The sequence below is a fragment of the Ovis aries genome, chromosome 6, assembly GCF_016772045.2.
Source record: "Ovis aries strain OAR_USU_Benz2616 breed Rambouillet chromosome 6, ARS-UI_Ramb_v3.0, whole genome shotgun sequence".
NCBI lineage: Eukaryota > Metazoa > Chordata > Mammalia > Artiodactyla > Bovidae > Ovis > Ovis aries.
This window is the reverse complement of record NC_056059.1, coordinates 25,459,690-25,485,941: the sequence shown is the minus strand read 5'-3', so window position 1 is coordinate 25,485,941 and position 26,252 is coordinate 25,459,690. Positions and strand designations below refer to the sequence as shown.

The 26,252-nt window shown below is 41.4% G+C and overlaps 2 protein-coding genes across 16 annotated transcripts in view; one reads left to right on the top strand and one right to left on the bottom strand.

Moving 5' to 3' along the window:
* The window catches only part of C6H4orf17 (chromosome 6 C4orf17 homolog), a 98,638-nt gene that overhangs the window by 39,721 nt on the left and 32,665 nt on the right, over positions 1-26,252 (top strand). For 8 of the 15 annotated variants that reach the window (XM_042251215.1, XM_042251210.1, XM_060416856.1 and 5 more), the window contains exons 2-3: positions 14,413-14,622; positions 19,245-19,321. The exons of 4 other annotated variants lie outside the window; for them this stretch is intronic. The gene's annotated coding sequence lies outside the window, so the exon portion shown is untranslated. The remainder of the gene's footprint in view (positions 1-14,412; positions 14,623-19,244; positions 19,322-26,252) is intronic. 3 more of the 15 variants (XM_042251216.1, XM_042251213.1, XM_042251209.1) reach the window with 1 other exon arrangement.
* LOC101111713 (all-trans-retinol dehydrogenase [NAD(+)] ADH7) overlaps positions 1-26,252 on the bottom strand; it is a 63,282-nt gene that overhangs the window by 36,078 nt on the left and 952 nt on the right.

The window sequence follows — 26,252 nt, the reverse complement described above, 5'->3', positions numbered from 1 at the left end:
TGCAAAGAGCTGACTCATTAGAAAAGACCCCGATGCTGGGAAAGATTGACAGCAAAAGGAGAAGGGGACAACAGAGGATGAGACGGTTGGATGCCATCACTGACTCAATGGACATGAGTTTGAGCAAACTCTGGGAGATGGTGGAGGCCAGAGGAGCCTGGCATGCCTCAGTCCATGGGCTCACAGAGAGCTGGACACGACTGAGCGACTGAACAACAACAACGACCAGAAGGCAGGTGTGTGTTCTCTCAGTGGCCTGTTGGGTGTCTGGGGGTAGTGTTGTGGCATGAGGAGCTAAGCGCCAGGCAGGAAGGGGCAGTGAATTATGATCACACTGAAAGGGACAGATGAGCTGAAATTGGGCCACTGAAGTTCTCCAGGGTGACCCACCACACAGATTCGGGGGCTGCGACACACTCAGAAACAGTCACTCACAAATGAATCCTTTTAAGTATAAAGCCTAAAGCTGACTACCTTCTTACGCTGCAACGACAGCACTGACATTCAACTACTGTATTAAAACAAGTTCTATCAGCCAGTTTTAAATTTAATGCTAACAAATTTTAACCCAGAGATAGCCTGTTAACAAAACAACTAAAAAAAGAATTTTTTTAATGAAAGCTTTTTCTGCTTTAGATATCCCAGGGCTCAGGATGGGGACTGTCCTGAGTTGTCTTACCAAGACTTCATTTTAACACCTCCTAAGAAACCTTTCTTGCCAAATTCAGACAGGGGAATCTATTCAAAAAGTAGCAAATCAAACAAGCATTCAGAAAGAGCTAAGTCATGGTAAGAGTGGAACCTCCCTCCAGCAGCTAGAAGAACACAAAGGATGTAAGTGCTTGACTAGTTTTACAATCAGGATGGCTTGACTGGGCAGCTGAGAAAGGGAAAAACTAAATCAAATCGGAGTCTTGGAAACTCAGGTCAGCCAAATCTCCTTTTTAAGTCACAAATGTCACCAGTATAAATGGCCATTCAGTTATCCCAGCACTCAGTGAATCTTCCACACATCCAGTGAGGTTTTGTTGGTTTCTACTACGGTATAGGTGCTGGGATATTGGTGGAGGGTACTGAAGTGATTAAGAGGTACTCTCTGTTCCAAGAAACTTAGAATAGAATAGGTTATCAATAATGTTTTTTGTCTCATCTGATTAACCCTAAATTTTTTTAAAGAATAAATAGGGTGACAAAGCACGGCCACTCCAGCAGATGTACACACACATATATATGCACACACACTAAGAACATTGCTCAAATCACAAAAATGACCAAACATTCTACTTTCCGACTTTGGTGATTTAAAAAGCATGTCCGCACATTTTTGGGTACTCTTCCCTTGAGGAGGTGGAGCTTCCCCTCTCCCTGAGTAAGTTGGATATAGTGATTTGATTGGGCTTCCCCCATAACTCAGTCAGTGAAGAGTCTGCCTGCAATGCAGGAGACCTGGGTTCGATCCCTGGGTCAGGAAGATCCCCTGGAGAAGGAAATAGCAACCCACTCCACCATTCTTGCCTGCAAAATCCCATGGACAGAGGAGCCTGCCGGGCTACAGTCTATGGAGTCGCAAGAGCTGGACATGACTGAGCGACTAAGCACGTAAGTCAGTGACTTGATTCTAAGGAATAGGCTGAGGTGGAGGTGATGAAGTGTAGTTCTGAGACTAAACCATAAAAGTCATTGGAATATATTCCTTCCATGCTCTCTGTCTTGGGTCACAAGGGAAGACCTGTACTGAACAGCCCCATGGAGAGGACCTGAAGCTCCCTGCCAGGAGACGTGTGTGTGAGACTGGAAGCTGGACTTTGACCCTGGTCAAGTCTTCAGGGACTGCAACCCCAGCTGACAGTTTGAAGAAGACCCCAAGAGAGACCCTGAGCCAGAACCACCAAGCTAAGCCTTCCTGAATTCCAGATCCTCAGAAACTGCTGTCATTGTTTAGTCACTAAGTCGTGTCCAACTGTTTTACAACCCCATGTACTGTAGCCCGCCAGGCTCCTCTGTCCATGGGATTTTGCAGGCAAGAATACTGGAGTGGGCTGCCATTTCCTTCTCCATTTTCTTTCTCCTCCCTTTACTAACTCCAGGGGATCTCACCAACCTAGGGACTGAATTCACGTCTCTTGTGTTGGCAGGCAGATTCTTTTGTGTGAGGTCATAAAGGGTTGTTCTTTAAGCTGCTAAAATTGGGGACGACTTGTTGCACAGGAAAGATAACTAAAGCAGCTGGTTGAAATGGATACTGCTCCCTTACCAATTACAGCAGATTCATTCCTGTTGCCTCCTTGATGAGTGTTGTCTTGATAGATGTTATTCCTGATAAATGTTTTTGAAATGCTCAGTCAGAATTGTTTCTGTTTCCTGACAGCATCCAATCCAGGACAAAGCTCCATTTCCTGACACTCTCCTGAGACTCACCTAACAGAAGCCCAAATCTTAGAAATTTTTTCTAACATCCTCTTGTTAAGATGGCTCATGTTCCTGATTACACACAATCTCTTACCACAACAGGCAGATAAATCCAAACCTTTGTTACAGTGCATTCCTGGTGGACTTCCACTAAAGGTGTCACAATAGTGTGGCGCTGTACCGGGCAGCAAACTTCCGGTACTGTGCATGGGTAAAAATCAATTCAGGCTGTTAATAGATACAATTATAAAAATATTAGCTAACATTTACTGAATGCTCACCGTATGCCAGATATAGTGCTAAGTGCTTTACATGCATTATATTAGTTTAGTAAAATAACTTTATGTAGTGGCTGACATTATTATCCCCATATTAGAAATGAGTCAATTGAGGTGTTGAGAGGTTAGGAACTGACCTAATGTCACACAGCTAGGAAGCAGTGGAATTTAAATCCAAACTTTCTCCAGACCACCATTCCTAACCATCAGTGAATTATCCCCCATCAATGTATATTATAATATTCACTTAAAATCAGATAGCCAGTGATCCCATAGTATCTCCTTCAGCCTGATTGCAACCTACCCCACTAACTGGCAGTATGTCTGGAGTGCTACCTTTTCTAATCATCTAAAAGCAGATTTAAAATGTTTTTTATTAAGTTCTCAGCAGAAGAGAAGAGTGGGGAGGGTTCAATGGCTAAAGAAAGTTTGAAAGCCATGAATCTAACCTTCTCTTCTATAATCATCATGAATCTGGACTCCAAATACCCTACAGACTCTTGTTCTTAGGAGATTTAAATATAAAAATCCTTTCTTGGAAATAAAATATGATTTCTGTTTTTTTCCAACCCAGTAAGTAATTGAAGTAATAATAAACACACTAAGAAACTTCCTAAGCAGTTAATTTAATTTCCCATTTGCTTCTCAATTATCATGTCTCATAAAAAATAATGTTCTTGCAGAGTTAGAAAAATAAAGTATGAGAGACTTGGGGCAGTGTTGGCATGACAACCAAGGAAGAGAAAAGCCTTGGGATAAAGGACAGTGATTGAGGAAGAGGAATTTCTTCCAAGGAGCAGGCTCTGAGAGAAGAGTCACATGCATTTAAGCCAGAAGAAGAAAACCAGAAAGCTGGAGTTGGCTGATGAACAATCATGCTGTGAAGTGAAACATGATCACTGCTTCAGACTCCCCTTCACACCTCTTCCCGCTCTGCCCGTGTCTGCAAAGATGCTTCATCATCCCTTCATTCCACTCATTCATTTAGGTATTCATTCTCATCACACTACATGCAAAATAAAAGACACATGTAAAGTATGGTCAAAAAAAAAAAAGGCATAGTCACATAAAAAATGTAGTAAGAATGTTAAACAAGGAGTGTTGCATTAATTCAGAGGACAGGGGCACAGTTTAACACCGCCTCAGAGACAAGCAATCCCACAGAATGGTTTTTGCCTATGGCTACTCCCAGATACAATTATTCAGATTTATTCACACATCTCCTCCATTTCATCAGTCTTTGCCTTGTCTCCCCATTAATTGCATCACACAACTTGGGTCCCCCAAGTAGAGTTCCCTTCTTTACATGTTTTGGGGTCTGAGGCTTTCCTACATCTAACTCCCCAGACAAATTCTCTTCCTTCCTGCCTGTCTTTGTTCTGTGCAAGGACAGGACTCACCAACCCATCTAAGAAATGAATTTAGGTTCAGGAATTAAAGGAAATGTGCTGGCTCCAAATTTCTTCTACTTGATAACTTTCAAAAAGGAAATCAAGTTTGGGGATAGCCTGAATCATGCCATGGTCACACCATATTCTGCCTATTTTGCTTTTTTTTTTTTTTTTTTAATCTTGGCTTCCAGAAGCCCAACCTGAGTTCACACTCTATGTGGTCCACTGGAGAAGGGAATGGCAAGCCACTTCAGTATTCTTGCCTTGAGAACCCCATGAACAGTATGAAAAGGCAAAATGATAGGATACCAAAATAGGAACTCCCCAGGTCAGTAGGTGCCTAGTATGCTTCTGGAGATCAGTGGAGAAATAACTCCAGAAAGAATGAAGGGATGGAGCCAAAGCAAAAACAATACCCAGTTGTGGATGTGACTGGTGATAGAAGCAAGGTCCAATACTGTAAAGAGCAATATTGCATAGGAACCTGGAATGTCAGGTCCATGAATCAAGGCAAATTGGAAGTGGTCAAACAAGAGATGGCAAGGGTGAACGTCAACATTCTAGGAATCAGAGAACTAAAATGGACTGGAATGGGTGAATTTAACTCAGATGACCAGTATATCTACTACTGCAGGCAGGAATCCCTCAGAAGAAATGGAGTAGCCATCATGGTCAACAAAAGAGTCTGAAATGCAGTACTTGGATGCAGTCTCAAAAACAACAGAATGATCTCTGTTCGTTTCCAAGGCAAACTATTCAATATCACAGTTATCCAAGTCTATGCCCCCACCAGTAACGCTAAAGAAACTGAAGTTGAACAGTTTTATGAAGACCTACAAGACCTTTTAGAACTAACACCCAAAAGAGATGTCCTTTTCATTATAGGGGACTGGAATGCAAAAGTAGGAAGTCAAGAAACACCTGGACTAACAGGCAGATTTGGCCTTGGAATACGGAATGAAGCAGGGCAAAGGCTGATAGAGTTTTGCCAAGAAAATGCACTGGTCATAGCAAACACCCTCTTCCAACAACACAAGAGAAGACTCTACATATGGACATCACCACATGGTCAACACCGAAATCAGATTGATTATATTCTTTGCAGCCACAGATGGAGAAGCTCTAGACAGTCAACAAAAACAAGACCGGGAGCTGACTGTGGCTCAGATCATGAACTCCTTATTACCAAATTCAGACTTAAATTGAAGAAAATAGGGAAAACCGCTAGACCATTCAGGTATGACCTAAATCAAATCCCTTATGATTATACAGTGGAAGTGAGCGATAGATCTAAGGGACTAGATCTGACAGATAGAGTGCCTGATGAACTATGGAATGAGGTTCATGACATTGTACAGGAGACAGGGATCAAGATCATCCCCATGGAAAAGAAATGCCAAAAAGCAAAATGGCTGCCTGGGGAGGCCTTACAAATAGCTGTGAAAAGAAGAGAGGCAAAAAGCAAAGGAGAAAAGGAAAGATATATGCATCTGAATGCAGAGTTCAAGAGAATAGCAAGAAGAGATAAGAAAGCCTTCCTCAGCGATCAATGCAAAGAAATAGAGGAAAAGAACAGAATGGGAAAGACCAGAGATCTCCAAGAAAATTAGAGATACCAAGGGAATATTTCATGCAAAGATGGGCTTGATAAAGAACAGAAATTGTATGGACCTAACAGAAGCAGAAGATATTAAGAAGAGGCGGCAAGAATACACAGAAGAACTGTACAAAAAGATCTTCACAACCAAGATAATCATGATGATGTGATCACTAATCTAGAGCCAGACATCCTGGAATGTGAAGTCAAGTGGGCCTTAGAAAGCATCACTATGAACAAAGCTAGTGGAGGTGATGGAATTCCAGTAGAGCTCTTTCAAATCCTGAAAGATGATGCTGTGAAAGTGCTGCACTCAATATGCCAGCAAATTTGGAAAACTCAGCAGTGGCCATAGCACTGGAAAAGGTCAGTTTTCATTCCAATCCCAAAGAAAGGCAATGCCAAAGAATGCGCAAATTTCTGTACAATTGCACTCATCTCACATGCTAGTAAAGTAATGCTCAAAATTCTCCAAGCCAGGCTTCAGCAATACGTGAACCGTGAACTTCCAGATGTTCAAGCTGGTTTTAGAAAAGGCAGAGGAACCAGAGATCAAATTGCCAACATCCACTGGATCATGGAAAAAGCAAGAGAGTTCCAGGAAAACATCTATTTCTGCTTTACTGACTGTGCTAAAGCCTTTGACTGTGTGGATCACAATAAACTGTGGAAAATTCTGAAAGAGATAGGAATACCAGACCACCTAACCTGACTCTTGAGAAATCTGTATACAGGTCAGGAAGCAACAGTTAGAACTGGACATGGAACAACAAACTGGTTCCAAATAGGAAAAGGAGTACGTCAAGGCTGTACATTGTCACCCTGCTTATTTAACTTCTATGCAGAGTACATCATGAGAAACACTGGACTGGAAGAAGCACAAGCTGGAATCAAGATTGCCGGGAGAAATAACAATAACCTCAGATATGCAGATGACACCACCCTTATGGCAGAAAGTGAAGAGGAGCTAAAAAGCCTCTTGACGAAAGTGAAAGAGGAGAGTGAAAAAGTTGGCGTAAAGCTAAACATTCAGAAAACGAAGATCATGGCATCCGGTCCCATCACTTCATGGGAAATAGATGGGGAAACAGTGGAAACAGTGGCACACTTTATTTCGGGGGGCTCCAAAATCACTGAGGATGGTGATTGCAGCCATGAAATTAAAAGACACTTACTCCTTGGAAGAAAAGTTATGACCCACCTAGATAGCATATTCAAAAGCAGAGACATTACTTTGCCAACTAAGGTCCGTCTAGTCAAGGCTGTTTTTCCTGTGGTCATGTATGGATGTGAGAGTTGGACTGTGAAGAAGGCTGAGTGCTGAAGAAGAATTGATGCTTTTGAACTGTGGTGTTGGAGAAGACTCTTGAGAGTCCCTTGGACTGCAGGGAGATCCAACCAGTCCATTCTGAAGGAGATCAGCCCTGGGTGTTCTTTGGAAGGAATGATGCTAAAGCTGAAACTCCAGTACTTTGGCCACCTCATGCGAAGAGTTGACTCACTGGAAAAGTTTGTGATGCTGGGAAGGATTGGGGGCAGGAGGAGAAGGGGACGACCAAGGATGAGATGGCTGGATGGCATCACGGACTCAGTGGATGTGAGTCTGAGTGAACTCCGGGAGTTGGTGATGGACAGGGAGGCCTGGCGTGCTGCGATTCATGGGGTCGCAAAGAGTCGGACTCAACTGAGTGACTGAACCGAACTGAGCACAGCCACCATGGAAATGCAGATTCTGCTCCTCCCCTCTCCATGCACCCCAGTAGAAACGTGAAAGTCAACAAAACAAATTAGGTGATATAAAATTATTCATCAGGATAAACAAATTATCAACTTTGTCAAGTGCACCATGAAGTTGGGATAGTTCCTTTTAAAGAGAAAAATGGAATTAGACTAAGCAACATAAATTAATTTTATATTTGAATGCACATGTGCTAAGTCGCTTCAGTCGTGTCTGACTCTGCAACCCTATGGACTGTAGCCTGCCAGGATCCTCTGTCCATGGGATTCTCCAGGTAAGAATACTGGAGTGGGTTACCATGTTCTCTTCCAGGGGAATCTTCCCAACCTGGGGATTGAACCTGTGTATCTTAGGTCTCCCCCATTGGCAGGTGAGTTCTTTACCCCTAGTGCCACATGGGAAGCCATATATTTCAATGATCCATTCTAAAAACTTAAGAATTCATCTGAAAATATTAACTATATTTCCTTCCTCTTATCCTTTATGTTGTTCAGTTGCTCAGTTATGTCTGACTTTGTGATCCCATGGACTGCAGCACAACAGGCTTCCCTGTCCTTCACCCTCTCTATGAGTTTGCTAAAACTCATGTCCATTGAACCATCTCATCTTCTCTTGTCTCCTTCTCCTCTTGCCTTCTCTCTTTCTTAGCATTAAGATCTTTTCCAATGCGTCAGTTCTTCACATCAGGAGGCCAAATTATTGGAGCTTCTGCTTCAGCATCAGTCCTTCCAATGAATGCTGAGTATTGATTTCCTTTAGGATTGACTGGTTGGATCTCCTTGGAGTCCAAGGGACGTTCAAGAGCCTTCTCCAAAACCGCAGTTCAAAAGCATCAATTCTTCAGTGTTCAGCTTTCTTTATAGTCCAACTCTCACATCCATACGTGACCACTGGAAAAACCATAGCCTTGACTAGATGGTCCTTTGTTGGCAAAGCGATGTCTCTGCTTTTTAATATGCTGTCTAGGTTGGTCATAGCTTTCCTTCCAAGGAGTAAGCATCTTTTAATTTCATGGCTGCAGTCACCATCCTCAGTGATTTTGGAGCCCAAAAAATAAAGTCTGTCACTGTTTCCATGGTTTCCCTATCTATTTGCCATGAGGTTATGGGACCAGATACCATGATCTTAGTCTTCTGAATGTTGAGTTTTAAGCCAACTTTTTCACTCTTCTCTTTCATCAAGAGGCCGTTTAGTTCTTAGCTTTCTGCCATAAGGGTGGTGTCATCTGCATATCTGAGGTGATTGATATTTCTCTCATCAATCTTGATTCCAGCTTGTGCTTCATCCAGCCCAGTGTTTCAGAAGATATACTCTGCATATAAGTTAAATAAGCAGGGTGACAATATACACCCTTGATGTACTCCTTTCCCTATTTGGAAGCAGTCTGTTGTTCCATGTCCAGTTCTAACTGCTGCTTCTTAAGTGCGTACAGATTTCTCAGGAGGTAGGTAAGGTGGTCTGGTATTTTCATCTCTTGAAGAATTTTCCAGTTTGTTGTGGTCCACACAGTCAAAGCCTTTGACATAGTCAATAAAGCAGAAATAGATGTTTTTCTGGAACTCTCTTGCTTTATCAATGATTCAGTGGATGCTGGCAGTTTGATCTCTGGTTCCTCTGCCTTTTCTAAATCCAGCTTGAACATCTGGAATTTCATGGTTCACGAACTGTTGAAGCCTTGCTTGGAGAATTTTGAGCATTACTTTGCTAGCATGTGAGATGAGTGCAATTGTGCGGTAGTTTGAACATCCTTTGGCATTGCAATGAAAACTGACCTTTTCAAGCCCTGTGGCCACTCCTGAGTTTTCCAAATTTTCTGACATATTGATTGCAGCACTTTCACAGCATCATCTTTTAGGATTTGAAATAGCTCAACTGTAATTCCATTACCTCCACTAGTTTTATTTGCAGTGATGCTTCCTAAGGCCCACTTTACCTCGCATTCCAGGATGTCTGGCTCTAGGTGAGTGATCACACCATTATGGTTTTCTGGGTCATGAAGATCTTTTTTATATGGTTCTTCTGTGTATTCTTGCCACCTCTTCCTGATATCTTCTGCTTCTGTTAGGTCCATACCATTTCTGTCCTTTATTGTGCCCATCTTTCATGAAATGTTTCCTTGGTATCGCTAATTTTCTTGACAAGATCTCTAGTCTTTCTCATTCTATTCTTTCCCTCTGTTTCTTTGCATTGATCACTGAGGAAGGCTTTCTTATCTTTCCTTGTTAGTCTTCGGAACTCTGCATTCAAATGGATATATCTTTCCTTTTCTCCTTTACCTTTTGCTTCTCTTCTTTTCTCAGCTATTTGTAAGGCCTCCTCAGACAATCATTTTGCCTTTTTGCATTTCTTTTTCTTGGGGATGGTTTTGATCTCTACCTGCTGTACAATGTTATGAACCTCCATCCATAGTTCTTCAGTCACTCTGTCTGTCAGATCTAATCCCTTGAATCTATTTGTTACTTCCACTGTATAATCATAAGGGATTTGATTTAGGTCATACCTGAATGGTCTAGTGGTTTTCCTTTCTTTCTGTAATTTAAGCTGAATTTTGCAATAAGGTGTTCATGGCCTGAGCCACAGTCAGCTCCCAGTCTTGTTTTTGTGACTATACAGAGCTTCTCCATCTTTGACTGCAAAGAATATAATCAATCTAATTTTGGTATTGACTATCTGGTGATGTCCATGTGTAGAGTCTTCTCTTGTGTTGTTGGAAGAGAGTGTTAGTTATGACCAGTGCGTTCTCTTGGCAAAACTCTGTTAACCTTTGCCCTGCTTCATTCCATATTCCAAGGCCAAATTTGCCTGTTATTCAAGGTATCTCTTGACTTCCTACTTTTGCATTCCAGTTCCCTATAGTGAAAAGGACATCTTTTTGGGGTGTTAGTTCTAGAAGGTCTTGTAGGGACTCATAGAACCATTCAACTTCAGCTCCTTCAGCATTACTGATTGGGGCATAGACTTGAATTACTGTGGTATTGAATGGTTTGCCTTGGAAATGAACAGAGATCATTCTGTTGTTTTTGAGACTGCACCTAAGTACTGAATTTTGGTCTCTCTTGTTGACCATGATGGCTACTCCATTTCTTCTAAGGGATTCTTGCCCACAGTAGTAGATATAATGGTCATCTGAGTTAAATTCACCCATTCCAGTCCATTTTAGTTCCCTGATTCCTAAAATGTCAATGTTCACTTTTGCCTTCTCCTGTTTGACCACTTCCTATTTACTTTGATTCGTGGACCTAACATTCCAGGTTCCTGTGCGATATTGTTCTTTACAGCATCAGACTTTACTTCCATCAGCAGTCACATCAACAACTGGGCATTGTATTCACTTTGGTTTCATCTCTTCATTCTTTCTGGTGTTATTTCTCCAGTCTTCTCCAGTAGCATGCTGGGCACTTACTGATCTGGAGAGTTCATCTTTTGTGTCTTATCTTTTTGCCTTTTCATACTGTTCATAGGAGTCTAAAGGCAAGAATACTGAAGTGGTTTGCCATTGCCTTCTCCATTTTCAGTTTGGTTCATTTTCAATGTTTTAGAGGGAAAAGCAAATCATAGCTTTGGGATTAGTGACTGAGCTTGGCTGGGTACTAGCCATAAACCTTGACCTAGTTACCACAGTTTTCCGAGCTCCAGGAAATGAGGCATGTCTTGAAGGAGTGTTTTAAAGATAATGCAATTAATATGTACCTTGTAATAGGTAGTTATTAGGGTAGTTCTGTTTATTTTTGATTGCTAATCATTATTTTGGAGTGTAATACTTATTTGTCAACCAACTGCCTACAGACATAGTTTAAGTGCAGACAAATCTTCCAGGTATAAACTGTTTACTCTCCAAGGTTCCCCCTCCTCCTGCTCTGTCCTCAGGGAAGGCTCACTAGCTGGTTTAGTTGAAGGACTCTCTTGCCCTCTGGTTGGGATTTGGCCAAGTGGGGATCATAAGCAGAAGAAAGGCAGAGCCAGGTTGAGGGTTGATCCCCCAGGTGCCTCCCTATGGGTCCTGCTACCAAAGGCCAGAGCTACAGTTGAGAAGCCCCTCTGTGTAACCACGCCTCTCTCTTTCTCAGTTCCATAAACACTCCCCATCTCTTCCCCCTACTAACTTCAGAGTACTAGACCACTTCTTGTTTGCTGCTTAAAAAAAAAAATAAAAACAACCCATCTCTTCCCCCTACTAACTTCAGAGTACTAGACCACTTCTTGTTTGCTGCTTAAAAAAAAAAAAAATGCTGTCCACAACTTTATAATCTATGAAGTCTTCTCAGTAATTCAGCTTGGAGGTAGCATCTGTTTCCTGCTAGTGTGCATATGTGCATGCTAACTTGATTTTGCAGTCTCTGATTCTTTGTGACTGCATGGACTGTGGCTCTCCACAGGAATCTCTAGGCAAGAATACTGGAGTGGGTTGCCATGATCCAAGATCCTCCGGGGGATCTTCTGATCCAGGGATCAAACCCACATCTCTTATGTCTCCTGCATTGGTAGCGGGTTCTTTACCACTAGTGCCACCTGGGAAGCTCATTTCCTGCTAGAGCCAGAAATAATACAAGGGTTATTACACTCCCACTATTATTACTTCCAAATTTCATTAGATTTTGTTTAACATGTGTGTATAGTTATAGTCATCAATCAGGTTCTTCCATGAGGCCTTCCATCATAGCTAACAGAAACGCATTATGAAGGTTTGGCTGGACAGAAGCTTTGGTTTTAAACAACTGGGTTCTGGTCATGATTCTGCATTTCTGAGCTCTGTAGTGTATCCCAGACTTCTGTCTAAGCCTCAGTTCTTTCATCTGTGAAATAGGGATAATAGTAGTTCCTATCTCATGGGATGGTTAGAATACATGTAACTGTTCAATTAATGTCAAGTGTTATGTTACTATTATTATGCCAAAAATAAGAAAAGAATATCCAGCTGGTCATGAATCAGCAGTGGAGCTGTCAAGTCTGTCTTCAATACTGTAACATTTCAGGCCAAGGTGGAGGTGCTTAAAACTCAGGACTTGTGTGAACCCAGTGTGAACAGGAACCAGGTGGCTGGAAGAACAGTCAGCACCCTCTGGCTACAGAACAAGTCTTGTAGGAAGCCTGGCTCCACTGCTATTTTTTTTTTTTTTTCCCAACCCAGACTGTGCATCAACCTACCAGGAAAGGTTTTTTAAAACAAACTGTAGGCTGTATTACAGAGCTTTAGAATTTTCACAAAGCTACTCAAGTGCTTCTGATATTCAGCCTGGGCTATCAGCCTCACCTCAAGGAGCAAGGTATTACCCTGAGTAGAGGTCCCCACCCTGCTGTACTCTGTGACTCTCCTCTGCTCCATAGCCACACAGGGACCAATCATATCAGTCTTCAAAGAAAGCAAATAATTAGACAATTTAGGGCTAGGATTTACCCTAGGATTTCTGAAGGAGATCAGCCCTGGGATTTCTTTGGAAGGAATGATGCTAAAGCTGTAACTCCAGTACTGTGGCCACCTCATGTGAAGAGCTGACTCATTGGAAAAGACTCTGATGCTGGGAGGGATTGGGGACAGGAAGAGAAGGGGACAACAGAGGATGAGATGGCTGGATGGCATCACTGACTCGATGGACGTGAGTCTGAGTGAACTCCGGGAGTTGTTGATGGACAGGGAGGCCTGGTGTGCTGCAATTCATGGGGTCGCAAAGAGTCAGACACGACTGAGCGACTGAACTGAACTGAACTGAACTGAACCAGTCATAGACTATAAGTGGGAGTTGTTTCTTCAATTCCAATATAGAGTCCTAGTGCCAGATATTAATAAACTCAGTATTCTCTGGTGGGGGAGAGGGGAGTCTCAGCCTACTGCTTCTTTTTTTTAATGTGTTTTTTCAGCCTGCTGACTTCGACATGGTCAGTTAGGCCAAGATGTAGAAGGTCAGTTTTGCTAGTGGAAGCAATCTATTGCAAATGTTCCAATTTATCAAGAGTATCTTATCGAAAGGGCTATACATAAGTCTTCACTGAGTTTTACCCTTCTAAATGGTTTATTAGTTTAGGAAATAGAATGGCCACAGCAGTTCCTCTTTCTGAAGGCTTCCATTCCAGCTCTTCCTGCCCTAGCTGACCGGAGCATGGGCAAGTCTGTGAATAGCATGTTGCCGCCACCTAGTGGTGAATGTGGCACTTTAACTTTGTGACGAGAATAAAAATCTCTTTAGAAGAAAATTGGGTTTCCCGGGTGGCTCAGCTGGTAAAGAATCCGCCTGCGATGTGGGAGACCTGGGTTTGATCCCTGGGTTGGGAAGATCCCCTGGAGAAGGGAAAGGCTACCCTCTCCAGTATTCTGGCCTGAAGAATTCCATGGACTATATGGGGTCGCAAAGAGTTTGTAAGACTGAGCAACTTTCACTTCATTTCACTTCTCTTTTTAGGAGAGAATTGGGAGAGCTGGATTAGCAACATCATTTTAAAAACAATGTTGAATCCTCTATTACCTTCCAATAAATAAATAAAACCCACCCAAATATATCCCTTTGACAAATTTAGATATTCTATAACTAGCTGTCTTTAAAAAAAAAAAAAAAAGCTATAATCATTTCCCCTCTTTTCTCTATTCACACACTATAGTAATTTTTCCTTAATTACAAAAATCAGAAATAAACTATCACCCTAACTTCTTAATATTTGTAAAATATCTAATGCGGATATACCAGTGACAGACAATGCTCTTTCAACCTTTTTAATGAACACTTAAATATCAAATGCATAGCACTTCTGATGAATGAAATGGCTCTTCTCAGAGCCAGGAGAGCAGTTGAGAAGCACTTGGTTTTGAGTTCTAACAGAGATGAATCTCACCTTCAGAGAGATCACTTGATAGGAATTGATAGTAATTAGATTTACAAACTGGAAGAAGTCATGGTATCACCTCCCCTTTGCTATTTTGTTAGTTGGTGATCTGATGTAAGCTCGTCCATCCTGAATTTCCCCAAGGAACTCAGAAAACATTTCTCATTTGTTTTCTCTCTTACTCAGATGAGGGACTAGAAGTGTGAGAGAGAAATCGCTCACGCATTTAAGTCTGACTTTTGTGGCGCTGGCAGCATTCTCAGGCTGATGCGGCTCTTCGCTCAGTTCTTCTCAACGTGGTACCGGTTTTGCCGCCGGCTGTCTGTGTGATCCTGGGGAACTTGTGCATATCAGCTGCATTTCAGCTGGACACACTAGAGGAAGAATGTTTTCCAGGTAATTATATTGGGGGTGAGATGGGAAGTCTGGAATCCAGAACAGAATCACTGTGAGATCCTTAGGCTGATTTTTAATTTTATTACTTATTTAAAAATTCATTTGCTTGCTTTATCTTCTAAATTCCACATATAAGTGGTAACATGCAGTACTTTTCTTTCTCTGCCTGATGCATTTCACTTGGCATAATACCCTCCAGGTCCACCATGTCCTTTAGGCTGTTTGAAATGGATGAGCCTCAGAGCAGGGTAGGGAACTGGATTTCAGGGCTGGCGCTAAGCTCTCCTCTCCCAGCCATGACCAGCAGGTTCAGAGCTTGTGCGCGGCACTTTGTGCTTTGAGCAAAGCCTCTTGAGAAACCTGTATGCAGGTTAGGAAGCAACAGTTAGAACTGGACATGGAGTAACAGACTGGTTCCAAATAGGAAAAGAAGTACGTTAAGGCTGTATATTGTCACCCTGCTTATTTAACTGCTATGCAGAGTACATCATGAGAAACGCTGGGCTGGAGGAAGCACAAGCTGGAATCAAGATTACTGGGAGAAATATCAATAACCTCAGATATGCAGATGACACCACCCTTATGGCAGAAAGAGAAGAGGAACTAAAAAGCCTCTTGATGAAAGTCAAAGAGGAGAGTGAAAAAGTTGGCTTAAAGCTCAACATTCAGAAAACGAAGATCATGGCATCCAGTCCCATCACTTCATGGGAAATAGATGGGGAAACAGTGTCAGACTTTATTTTTTGGGGCTTCAAAATCACTGCAGATTGTGATTGCAGCCATGAAATTAAAAGACGCTTACTCCTTGGAAGGAAAGTTATGACCAACCTAGATAGCATATTCAAAAGCAGAGACATTACTTTGCCAACAAATGTCCATCTAGTCAAGGCTATGATTTTTCCAGTGGTCATGTATGGATGTGAGAGTTGGACTGTGAAGAAAGCTGAGTGCCGAAGAATTAATGTTTTTGAACTGTGGTGTTGGAGAAGACTCTTGAGAGTCCTTTGGACTGCAAGGAGATCCAACCAGTCCATTCTAAAGGAGATCAGCCCTGGGTGTTCTTTGGAAGGACTGATGCTAAAGCTGAAACTCCAGTACTTTGGCCACCTCATGCGAAGAGTTGACTCATTGGAAAAAACTCTGATGCTGGCGGGGTTGGGGGGGATTAGGGGCAGGAGGAAAAGGGGATGACAGAAGATGAGATGGCTGGATGGCATCACTGACTCGATGGGCGTGAGTCTGAGTGAACTCTGGGTGTTGGTGATGGATAGAGAGGCCTGGCGTGCTGCAGTTCATGGGGTCGCAAAGAGTTGAACACGACTGAGGGACTGAACTGAACTGAAAGTACTCTTCTGTGTTTACAAAAAAAAACAACAAAACAATTCTAGCATGTTCGCCATGTTCCAGATGTTGTGCATGATCACATTCCATTCTAAAGCTTTCTGAGGCTGAGAGTTTTATTGTGTACAATGAACAGATAAGAAGACTGAAGCCTGGGCAATGAAGTAAACTGACCCGGAATCACACAGGGAGTATTAAAGCTGAAACATAAGCCTATTTTGACCCAGGCTCAAAATCATTTGGTTTTACAATCTGTCTGCTGCATAAATTAGCACCTAAGAAATCTTTTATAGAAAGCCACTTGCTTTGAAACCAAGAATGTGCTGTCCCTATGTGCTACCTTATAAGAAAGAAGTAACTTGGTTCAGAGAAGGCACAGTACACACTCAATAAATGTTTGTTGAATTAATGAATAATTAGTTTATAATTTCATATCTTGCAGTGTAATATAGCTGAAAACTTCAGCTGCATATTAATAATTTTACATCTCCAGATTTTAGAATTCTTCCTTAATGACTTATAAAGAACTCTACTCTTAAGACAGAGATCAGAAGCCATGTAGGAAATAAATTATAGACAGCCAAAATGAATATGCTTAATCTGTGAGATACATTTCTTTTTTCCATCTTCCCTCTCTTCACAAATTTTCACTTTTATTGTCATTTTCTGAATGCTGCAAAGAAATGTGTAATGTCCTACAATTACAGGTATTAATAGCATGATACAGTTCAACAAATCATTTTATTTAGTGAACTCAATTAAAATATATTATTTTTCAGAGGTAAACACTAGCTAGAGATGTCATGCAGAGAAAAAATCTAAGGGTGATCAAGTTTGGAGAAATATTGCAGTCTGAAGCTGCCAGTGATTGGAGAAAATTTTGGGGTGAGGCAAATATGGCATTGAGGGATGTAGCTACGCATGGGCTCAGATTAAGTAGAACACCAATACAGTATACTAACACATATATATATGGAATTTAGGAAGATGGCAATGACGACCCTGTATGCAAGACAGGAAAAAAGACACAGATGTGTATAATGGACTTTTGGACTCAGAGGGAGAGGCAGAGGGTGGGATGATTTGGGAGAATGGGAATTCTAACATGTATACTATCATGTAAGAATTGAATCGCCAGTCCATGTCTGACGTAGGGTGCAGCATGCTTGGGGCTGGTGCATGGGGATGACCCAGAGAGATGTTGTGGGGAGGGAGGTGGGAGGGGGGGTCATGTTTGGGAACGCATGTAAGAATTAAAGATTTTAAAATTTAAAAAATTTAAAAAAAAAGATTAAGTAGAAAGTTTGTAAGGTCAGGATGCAGCTAACAATTTGAGTTGTCTTGACTCCTACTGAGAATAGTTCAGATTTGGTTAAATGGAAGAATAGGAAAAAAAATTATAGTTGGAAAACAAAGCCACAATGATTCAAACATTCCAGATTTTTCCTTTTGTAAAAATTGTGATGATTTCATATCACCACATGCTTTCTTTTCCCCAGACAGGAACTCGTGACATAATGGGACCATTATGGGCCTCCATTCAGGAAATTTAATGACATAGCAGGCATAAAGTTTATTATTTGGGGGGCACTTTCTATGTATACCACAATGAAAGCATATTCTAGTCACTATTGTAAAACATTTTTTAATTGTGATAAAATACATATAACAAAATTTACTACCTTAACCATTTTGAAATATACAATTTAGTGGCATTAAATAGTTCACATCACACAACCATCACCATGATAGCTTATGGTGAAAGGTGTTGGATTCGTGATCTGTAAGGAAGAAGATTTAGCTTCAGGACCAAAGACTTGATCACTCAAGAGCTTTTGTGTAGCAGAGTTTCATTAAAGCGAAAAGGGACAGAGAAAGATTCTGACATAGACATCAGAAGGGGGATGGAGAATGCCTCCTTGCTAGTCTTTAGCAAGCTATTTTATGCTGTTAGACTGTTATTGATCAGATAAGAGCGACACCTCAAGGCTGAGGGAGTTTCACCAGGCCCCTCACCCACAAAATGCATTTTTGAGACAGGATGGCAGGAGGTGTGTCATCCCCCAACCATAAAACAATTGATATGAATACTGGTTTGTTGAGCAACTATCAGCCAAAAGTTAGTCTTAGGTGGAACCATTTTGAGGAAAGGCAAGTTCCAAAGCAAATATATAATTTCATTAACATAGCTTAAGAAAACTATTTCCATTAAAAAAAAATGAATTGGTTAGCTCAAGGTTTCAGAAAAGTTAAGTTCAGGTGGAACCGGGTGTTGTCATAGCAACACAGAATTTTAAGAGAAAAAGATCAGACACTTGTAGTTTGTTTCCTCCTGCTGCTTAGTTCAGTTCAGTCACTCAGTTCTGTCTGACTCTTTGTGACCCCATGGACGGCAGCACGCCAGGCCTCCCTGTACATCACAAACTCCCAGAGTCCACCCAAACCCATGTCCATTGAGTCGGTGATGCCATCCAACCATCTCATCCTCTGTCGTCCCCTTCTCCTCCTGCTTTCAATCTTTCTCAGCATCAGGGTCTTTTCTAATGAGGCAGTTCTTCACATCATGTGGCCAAAGAATTGGAGTTTCAGCTTTAGCATCAGTCCTTCCAATGAATATTCAGGACTGATTTCCTTTAGGATGGACTGGTTGGATCTCCTTGCAGTCCAAGGGACTCTCAAGAGTCTTCTCCAACACCACAGTTCAAAAGCATCAATTCTTCAGTTCTCAGCTTTCTTCACAGTCCAACTCTCACATCCATATAAGACCACTGAAAACCATAGCCTTGACTAGACAGACCTTATTAAAATAATATTTCAGATACTTATAAAATCATCCAATCCATTTTGAAGGATATCAACCCTGGGATTCCTTTGGAGGGAATGAAGCTAAGCTGAAATTCCAGTACTTTGGCCATCTAATGTGAAGAGTTGACTCATTAGAAAAGACTCTGATGCTGGGAGGGATTGGAGGCAGGAAGAGAAGGGGACGACAGAGGATGAGATGGCTAATGGCATCACGGACTCGATGGACGTGAATCTGAGTGAACTCCAGGAGTTCCTGATGGACAGGGAGGTCTGGCGTGCTGCGATTCAAGGGGTCGCAAAGGGTCGGACATGACTGAGTGACTGAACTGAACTGAACATTTATTGTTCTTAATCACTTTATCTTTTCATAGCATTTTTAAATGTTTATATTTGTATGTCTGTGGGTCATATACACATACATATACCCATCCCTCAACACACATAATTAATTGATCATTATTTATGCGTTGGAGCAGGACCAAAGGAGAATTCTGGCTTCTGTTATTTCCATGAGTCTCTTCAATTCAGAGATGCAGTCGCTGGCTGTTTGAATGTGAGTACCTTGTAACTTGGGCCCCTGTGGGTCCACCCAAGACGGGCGGGTCATGGTGGAGAGGTCTAACAGAATGTGGTCCACTGGAGAAGGGAATGGCAAACCACTTCAGTATTCTTGCCTTGAGAACCCCATGAACAGTATGAAAAGGCAAAATGAGGATACCTAAAGAGGAACTCCCCAGGTCAGTAGGTGCCCAATATGCCACTGGAGATCAGTGGAAAAATAACTCCAGAAAGAATGAAGGGATGGAGCCAAAGCAAAAACAATACCCAGTTGTGGATGTGACTAGTGATAGAAGCAAGGTCCGATGCTGGAAAGAGCAATATTGCATAGTAACCTGGAATGTTAGGTCCATGAGTCAAGGCAAATTGGAAGTGGTCAAACAGGAGATAGCAAGAGTGAACATCGACATTCTAAGAATCAGCAAACTAAAATAGACTGGAATGGGTGAATTTAACTCAGATGACCATTATATCTACTACTGTGGGCAAAAATCCCTTAGAAAAAATGGAGTAGCCATCATGGTCAACAAAAGAGTCTGAAATGCAGTACTTGGATGCAATCTCAAAAATGACAGAATGATCTCTGTTCATTTCTAAAGCAAACCATTCAGTATCACAGTAACCCAAGTCTATGCCCCAGCCAGTAACACTGAAGAAGCTGAAGTTGTACGGTTCTATGAAGACCTACAAGACCTTTTAGAACTAAGACCCAAAAAGATGTCCTTTTCATTATAGGGACTGGAATGCAAAAGTAGGAAGTCAAAAAACACCTGGAGTAATAGGCAAATTTGGCCTTGGAATACGGAAGGAAGCAGGGCAAAAGCTAATAGAATTTTGCCAAGAGAATGCACTCATCATAGCAAACACCCTCTTCCAACAACACAAGAGAAGACCCTACATATGGACATCACCAGATGGTCAACACTGAAATCAGATTGATTATATTCTTTGCAGCCAAAGATGGAGAAGCTCTAGACAGTCAACAAAAACAAGACCAGGAGCTGACTGTGGCTCAGATCATAAGCTCCTTATTACCAAAATCAGACTTAAATTGAAGAAAGTAGGGAAAACAGCTAGACCATTCAGTTATGACCTAAATCAAATCCCTTATGATTATACAGTGGAAGTGAGCGATACATCTAAGGGACTAGATCTGACAGATAGAGTGCCTGATGAACTATGGAATGAGGTTCATGACATTGTACAGGAGACAGGGATCAACCCATCCTCATGGAAAAGAAATGCCAAAAAGCAAAATGGCTGCCTGGGGAGGCCTTACAAATAGCTTTGAAAAGAAGAGACGCAAAAAGCAGAGGAGAAAAGGAAAGATATATGCATCTGAATGCAGAGTTCAAGAGAATAGCAAGAAGAGATAAGAAAGCCTTCTTCAGTAATCAATGCAAAGAAATAGAGGAAAACAACAGAATGGGAAAGACTAGAGATCTCTTCAAGAAAATTAGAGATACCAAGGGAACATTTCATGCAAAGATGGGCTCGATAAAGGACAGAAATGGTATGGACCTAACAGAAGCAGAAGATATTAAGAGGTGGCAAGAATACACAGAAGAACTGTACAAAAAAGATCTTCACGACCCAGATAATCACGATGGTGTGATCACTCATCTAGAGCCAGACATCCTGGAGTGTGAAGTCAAGTGGGCCTTAGAAAGCATCGCTATGAATAAAGCTAGTGGAGGTGATGGAATTCCAGTTGAGCGATTTCAAATCCTGAAAGATGATGCTGTGAAAGTGCTGCACTCAATATGCCAGCAAATTTGGAAAACTCAGCAGTGGCCATAGCACTGGAAAAGTCAGTTTTCATTCCAATCCCAAAGAAAGGCAATGCCAAAGAATGCTCAAACTACTGCACAATTGCACTCATCTCACATGCTAGTAAAGTAATGCTCAAAATTCTCCAAGCCAGGCTTCAGCAATACATGAACCGTGAACTTCCAGATGTTCAAGCTGGTTTTAGAAAAGGCAGAGGAACCAGAGATCAAATTGACAACATCAATTGGATCATTGAAAAAGCAAGAGAGTTCCAGAAAAACATCTATTTCTGCTTTATTGACTATTCCAAAGCCTTTGACTGTGTGGATCACAACAAACTGTGGAAAATTCTTCAAGAGATGGGAATACCAGACCACCTGGCGTGCCTCTTGAGAAAACTATATGCAGGTTAGGAAGCAGCAGTTAGAACTGGACATGGAACAACAGACTGGTTCCAAATAGGAAAAGGAGTACATCAAGGCTGTATATTGTCACCCTGCTTATTTAACTTATATGCAGAGTACATCATGAGAAACACTGGGCTGGAAGAAATACAAGCTGGAATCAAGATTGCCGGGAGAAATATCAATAACCTCAGATATGCAGATGACACCACCCTTATGGCAGAAAGTGAAGAGGAACTAAAAAGTCTCCTGATGAAAGTGAAAGAGGAGAGTGAAAAAGTTGGCGTAAAGCTCAACATTCAGAAAATGAAGATCATGGCATCTGGTCCCATCACTTCATGGCAAATAGATGGGGAAACAGTGGAAACAGTGGCAGGCTTTATTTTTCTGGGCTCCAGAATCACTGCAGATGGTGATTGCTGCCATGAAATTAAGACACTTACTCCTTGGAAGGAAAGTTATGACCAACCTAGATAGCATATTCAAAAGCAGAGGCATTACTTTGCCAACAAAGGTCCCTCTAGTCAAAGGTCATGTATGGATGTGAGAGTTGGACTGTGAAGAAAGCTGAGTGCTGAATAATTGATGCTTTTGAACTGTGGTGTTGGAGAAGACTCTTGAGAGTCCCTTGGACTGCAAGGAGATCCAACCAATCCATTCTAAAGATCAGTCCTGGGTGTTCTTTGAAAGGACTGATGCTAAAGCTAAAACTCTTAGTACTTTGGCCAGCTCATGCGAAGAGTTGACTCATTGGAAAAGACTCTGATGCTGGGGGGTGGGGGGGGGGGGTACTGGGGCAGGAGGAGAAGGGGATTACAGAGGATGAGATGGCTGGATGGCATCACTGACTCGATGGATGTGAGTCTGAGTGAACTCCACGAGATGGTGATGGACAGGGAGGCCTGACGCCCTGCAATTCATGGGGTTGCAGAGTCAGACACGACTGAGCAACTGAACTGAACTGAACTGAACCTTGTAACTCTCTAGCTTTCACACTGAGATATGTATCCTGGATCTGCTTGTCTGTCTTCATGCATGTCGTCCTCCCATGTAACTGCAACCAAGTCAGAATAAGCGGAAAAATCTCAAGGTAGAAATAAATACAGATTTTCCATGTCTTACTTTATAATACTTTTCTTGGCTGCTACGATTCTTTGTGACCCATGGACTGTAACCTGCCAGGCTCTTCTGTCCATGGGATTTCCCAGGCAAGAATACTGGAGTGGGTTGTCACTTCCTTTTCCAGGGGATGTTCCTGACGCAGAGATCAAACCAGGGTCTCCACCTTTGCAGGCAAATTCTTTACTTTCTGAGCCACTAGGGAAGCCCCAAGACTATTACAGTAATTGCAAAACTAATAGTTCCTGTGTTTAAGAACTGAAAAGGGTACTGACTCCTCTTCTTTGACCCTCCTCCTGTCCCAGCACTCATCACTCAAAAGAGCTTTGAAGGTGTTCTTACATGTCAGATCAGCTATGGTAATTTTAAAAATGGGTTCTCTTAAGTTTAAATGCAGATTAAAAATCTTTGGAGCTATGGTTCAGAAGATTTGCCTAGACATGAGAACTTATCTGCATTCTAATTACTTTTTTTCTGTCTGGTTAAGAGAACTATGAAGGGAACATCTGAAGGCACCAAAGAAGTGAGTGATTAGAAGAGTGCAGTCACTGCTTATATAATTTTATGGTGCATGTGGTGAAGACATATATATTCACCTGAAGATTTATTAGTCTGGACCCCCTCATTTGAACATTCTGTATCAGGAATACATAAATCTATAGGAAAGAAAAATGTTTTATTTTTGTATAAAATGGGAATAAAACAAGCTATTGTGATAATTTATAATAGAGGTCATCTAAGAAAGTAACACTGATATATATTGTTGCTTCAATTTTAGTTCAAATTGAAGCCCCCCTTTCTTTGTTGGTGGAGAGCATTATATTAACACTCAGCTCTTTCCTGAATGATGCAAGTCAATTCCTTCCTGAATTTGTTCTCTGTGCAACACATGAGTTATTAATGATCCATATTAATCATTTTTTGGCCATAAAATCGGACACAAATTTAAAGCCATATCTCTGCTCCTGAAACCTGATACAAATGAAATCAAAACATGTGCCACAATCTGGGACTTTTTGTTGGGTTACATTTTTATGTTACCAGGAAGACTAGTTACTAGCAAGGCTATTAATAAGATGTTTTTAATTTCATAAACACTTAAGTTAGAAAAATAATTTGAATTAGATTTCTGCCTTTGTTTTAAGGGTTTCTAGACAAGTGGATCTCAGGTGTCACAAGGCATTAAAATTGCCTGGGATTGGGGATCCTGCCTAAAATTCAATATCTAAGTTCTCTTCCCAGGAATTTTAACTCAATAAGTCTAAGGGGTGGAACCCAGGAAACTGCATGTTAAAAAACTTTTAATAGAGTGTGAGTTGGTGATGGACAGGGAGGCCTGGCGTGCTGTGGTTCATGGGGTTGCAAAGAGTCGGACACAACTGAGCGACTGAACTGAATATTCCATCAGTAGGGTGTCCACATCATTGGTGTGGAGCTCAGTAACTTCTCACAAACTGAACCCACACATGTAACCAGCTCCCAGTTCCAGAAGCAGAATCTCCTGGCACCTAGAGCCTTCCCGCGCTCTGTCCTCTCACTCTCCCGTCACAAGGAGGACATGATGCGCACTAGGACTCCAGAGGTTCGTTTCGTCTGTTTCTGTATTTCATGGAAACAGGATTGTGCACCTGATACTCTTCGATTCTGTCTTCTCTCATTCAACACTATGTTTATGAGGTTCGTCACTATTGTTGTGTGTAATCAGATCATTCATTCTCACTGCCACGTGGTATTCCATTGTGTGGCTACACCCCAATTTATGTATTCACTTGATTTTTGTTGGGCATTTGGGTCGCTTCCCATTGGGCTATTAAACTGGTCCTGCTGTAAACACTGCTGCTTGAGCAACCAGGGAAAGGGGAGCCCTGTAATCAAAGTTCATAAAAGAAAGTCTCAGGACCTATAAGAATAGTGCCTTGTGGAATTTAGAAAGATGGCAATGATGACCCTGTATGCAAGACAGCAAAAGAGACATAGATGTGTAGAGCGGACTTTTGGACTCAGAGGGAGAGGGTGGGATGATTTGGGAGAATGGCATTGAAACATGTATACTATCATGTAAGAAACGAATCGCCTGTCTATGTCCAATGCAGGATACAGCATGCTTGGGACTGGTGCACGGGGATGACCCAGAGAGATGTTATGGGGAGGGAGGTGGGAGGGGGGTTCATGTTTGGGAATGCATGTACACCCGTGGTGGATTCATGTCAATGTATGGCAAAACCAATACAGTATTGTAAAGTAAAATAAAGTAAAAATAAAAATTAAAAAAAAATAATAGTGCCTTAAAGCTAAAGGGGAAAATAATAATGTCAGACTTGTTTTCTGAAAAAAAGTGCTAAGAGCAAATAATAAGGCTTTTAATGGTATGCCTTAAACAAGACTAGAGGGAAAGAGCAGATAAAGAAAGCAGAATTACTTGAATTTTCCCACGTCTTTTCAATAAGGAAAACACTGGCAGGTAAACAATGGGTAGAGAGTGCATGGTTGAGACAGAGCTGAGTCCCAATATAGGCTAGAAGGTGGTGAGTTAGTAAGCGGCAAAGTCAAATGCTAGCAAATACATCCCTTAAAAATTTTTTTTTTATTTTTTAATTGAAGGATAATTGCTTTACAGAATTTTGTTGTTTTCTTCCAAACATCAACATGAATCAGCCACAGATATACATATATACCCTCTCCCTCTTGAACCTCCCCTCCCATCTCCCTCCCCATCCCACCCCTCTAGGTTGTTACAGAGCCCCTATTTGACCTCCCTAAGTCATACAGCAAATTCCCATAGGCTATCTGTTTTACATATGGTAATGTAAGTTTTCATGTTACTCTCTCCATACACCTCACCCTTTCCTTCCTCCCTTGCCAGTCATGTCCATAAATCTGTTCTCTATGTCTGTGTCTCCAGTGCTGCCCTGAAAATTTCACCAGTACCATCTGTATAGATTCCATATATATGTGTGAGCATACAATATTTTTCTTTCCCTTTTTGACTTACTTCACTCTGTATAATAGGTTCCAGGTTCATCCACCTCATTAAAACTGAGAGATGTGTTCCTTTTTATGGCTGAGTAATATTCCATTGTGTATATGTACCACAGCTTCTTTATCCATTCATCTGTCGATGGACATCTAGGTTGCTTCTATGTTCTAGCTATTGTAAATAGTGCTGCAGTGAACACTGGGATACATGTGTCTTTTTCAATTTTGGTTTCCTCAGGGTATATGCCTAGGAGTGGGATTGCTGGGTCATATGGTGGTTTAATCCTAGTTTTTAAAGGAATCTCCATATTGTCTTCCATTGTAGCTGTATCAATTTACATTCCCACCAACAGTGCAAGAGGGTTCCTTTTTCTCCATACCCTCTCCAGCGTTTACTGTTTGTAGACTTTTTGATGATAGCCATTCTGACTGGTGTGGGATTATATTTCACTGTAGTTTCGATTTGCATTTCTCTAATAGTGAACAATGTTGAGCATCTTTTCATGTTTGTTAGCCATCTGTATATTTTCTTTGGAGAAATTTCTGTTTAGGTCTTTTTCCCACTTTTGATTGCACTGATTGTTTTTCTGGTATTGAGTCATATGAACTGCTTGTATGTTTTTGAAATTAATCCTATATCAGTTGTTTCACTTGCTA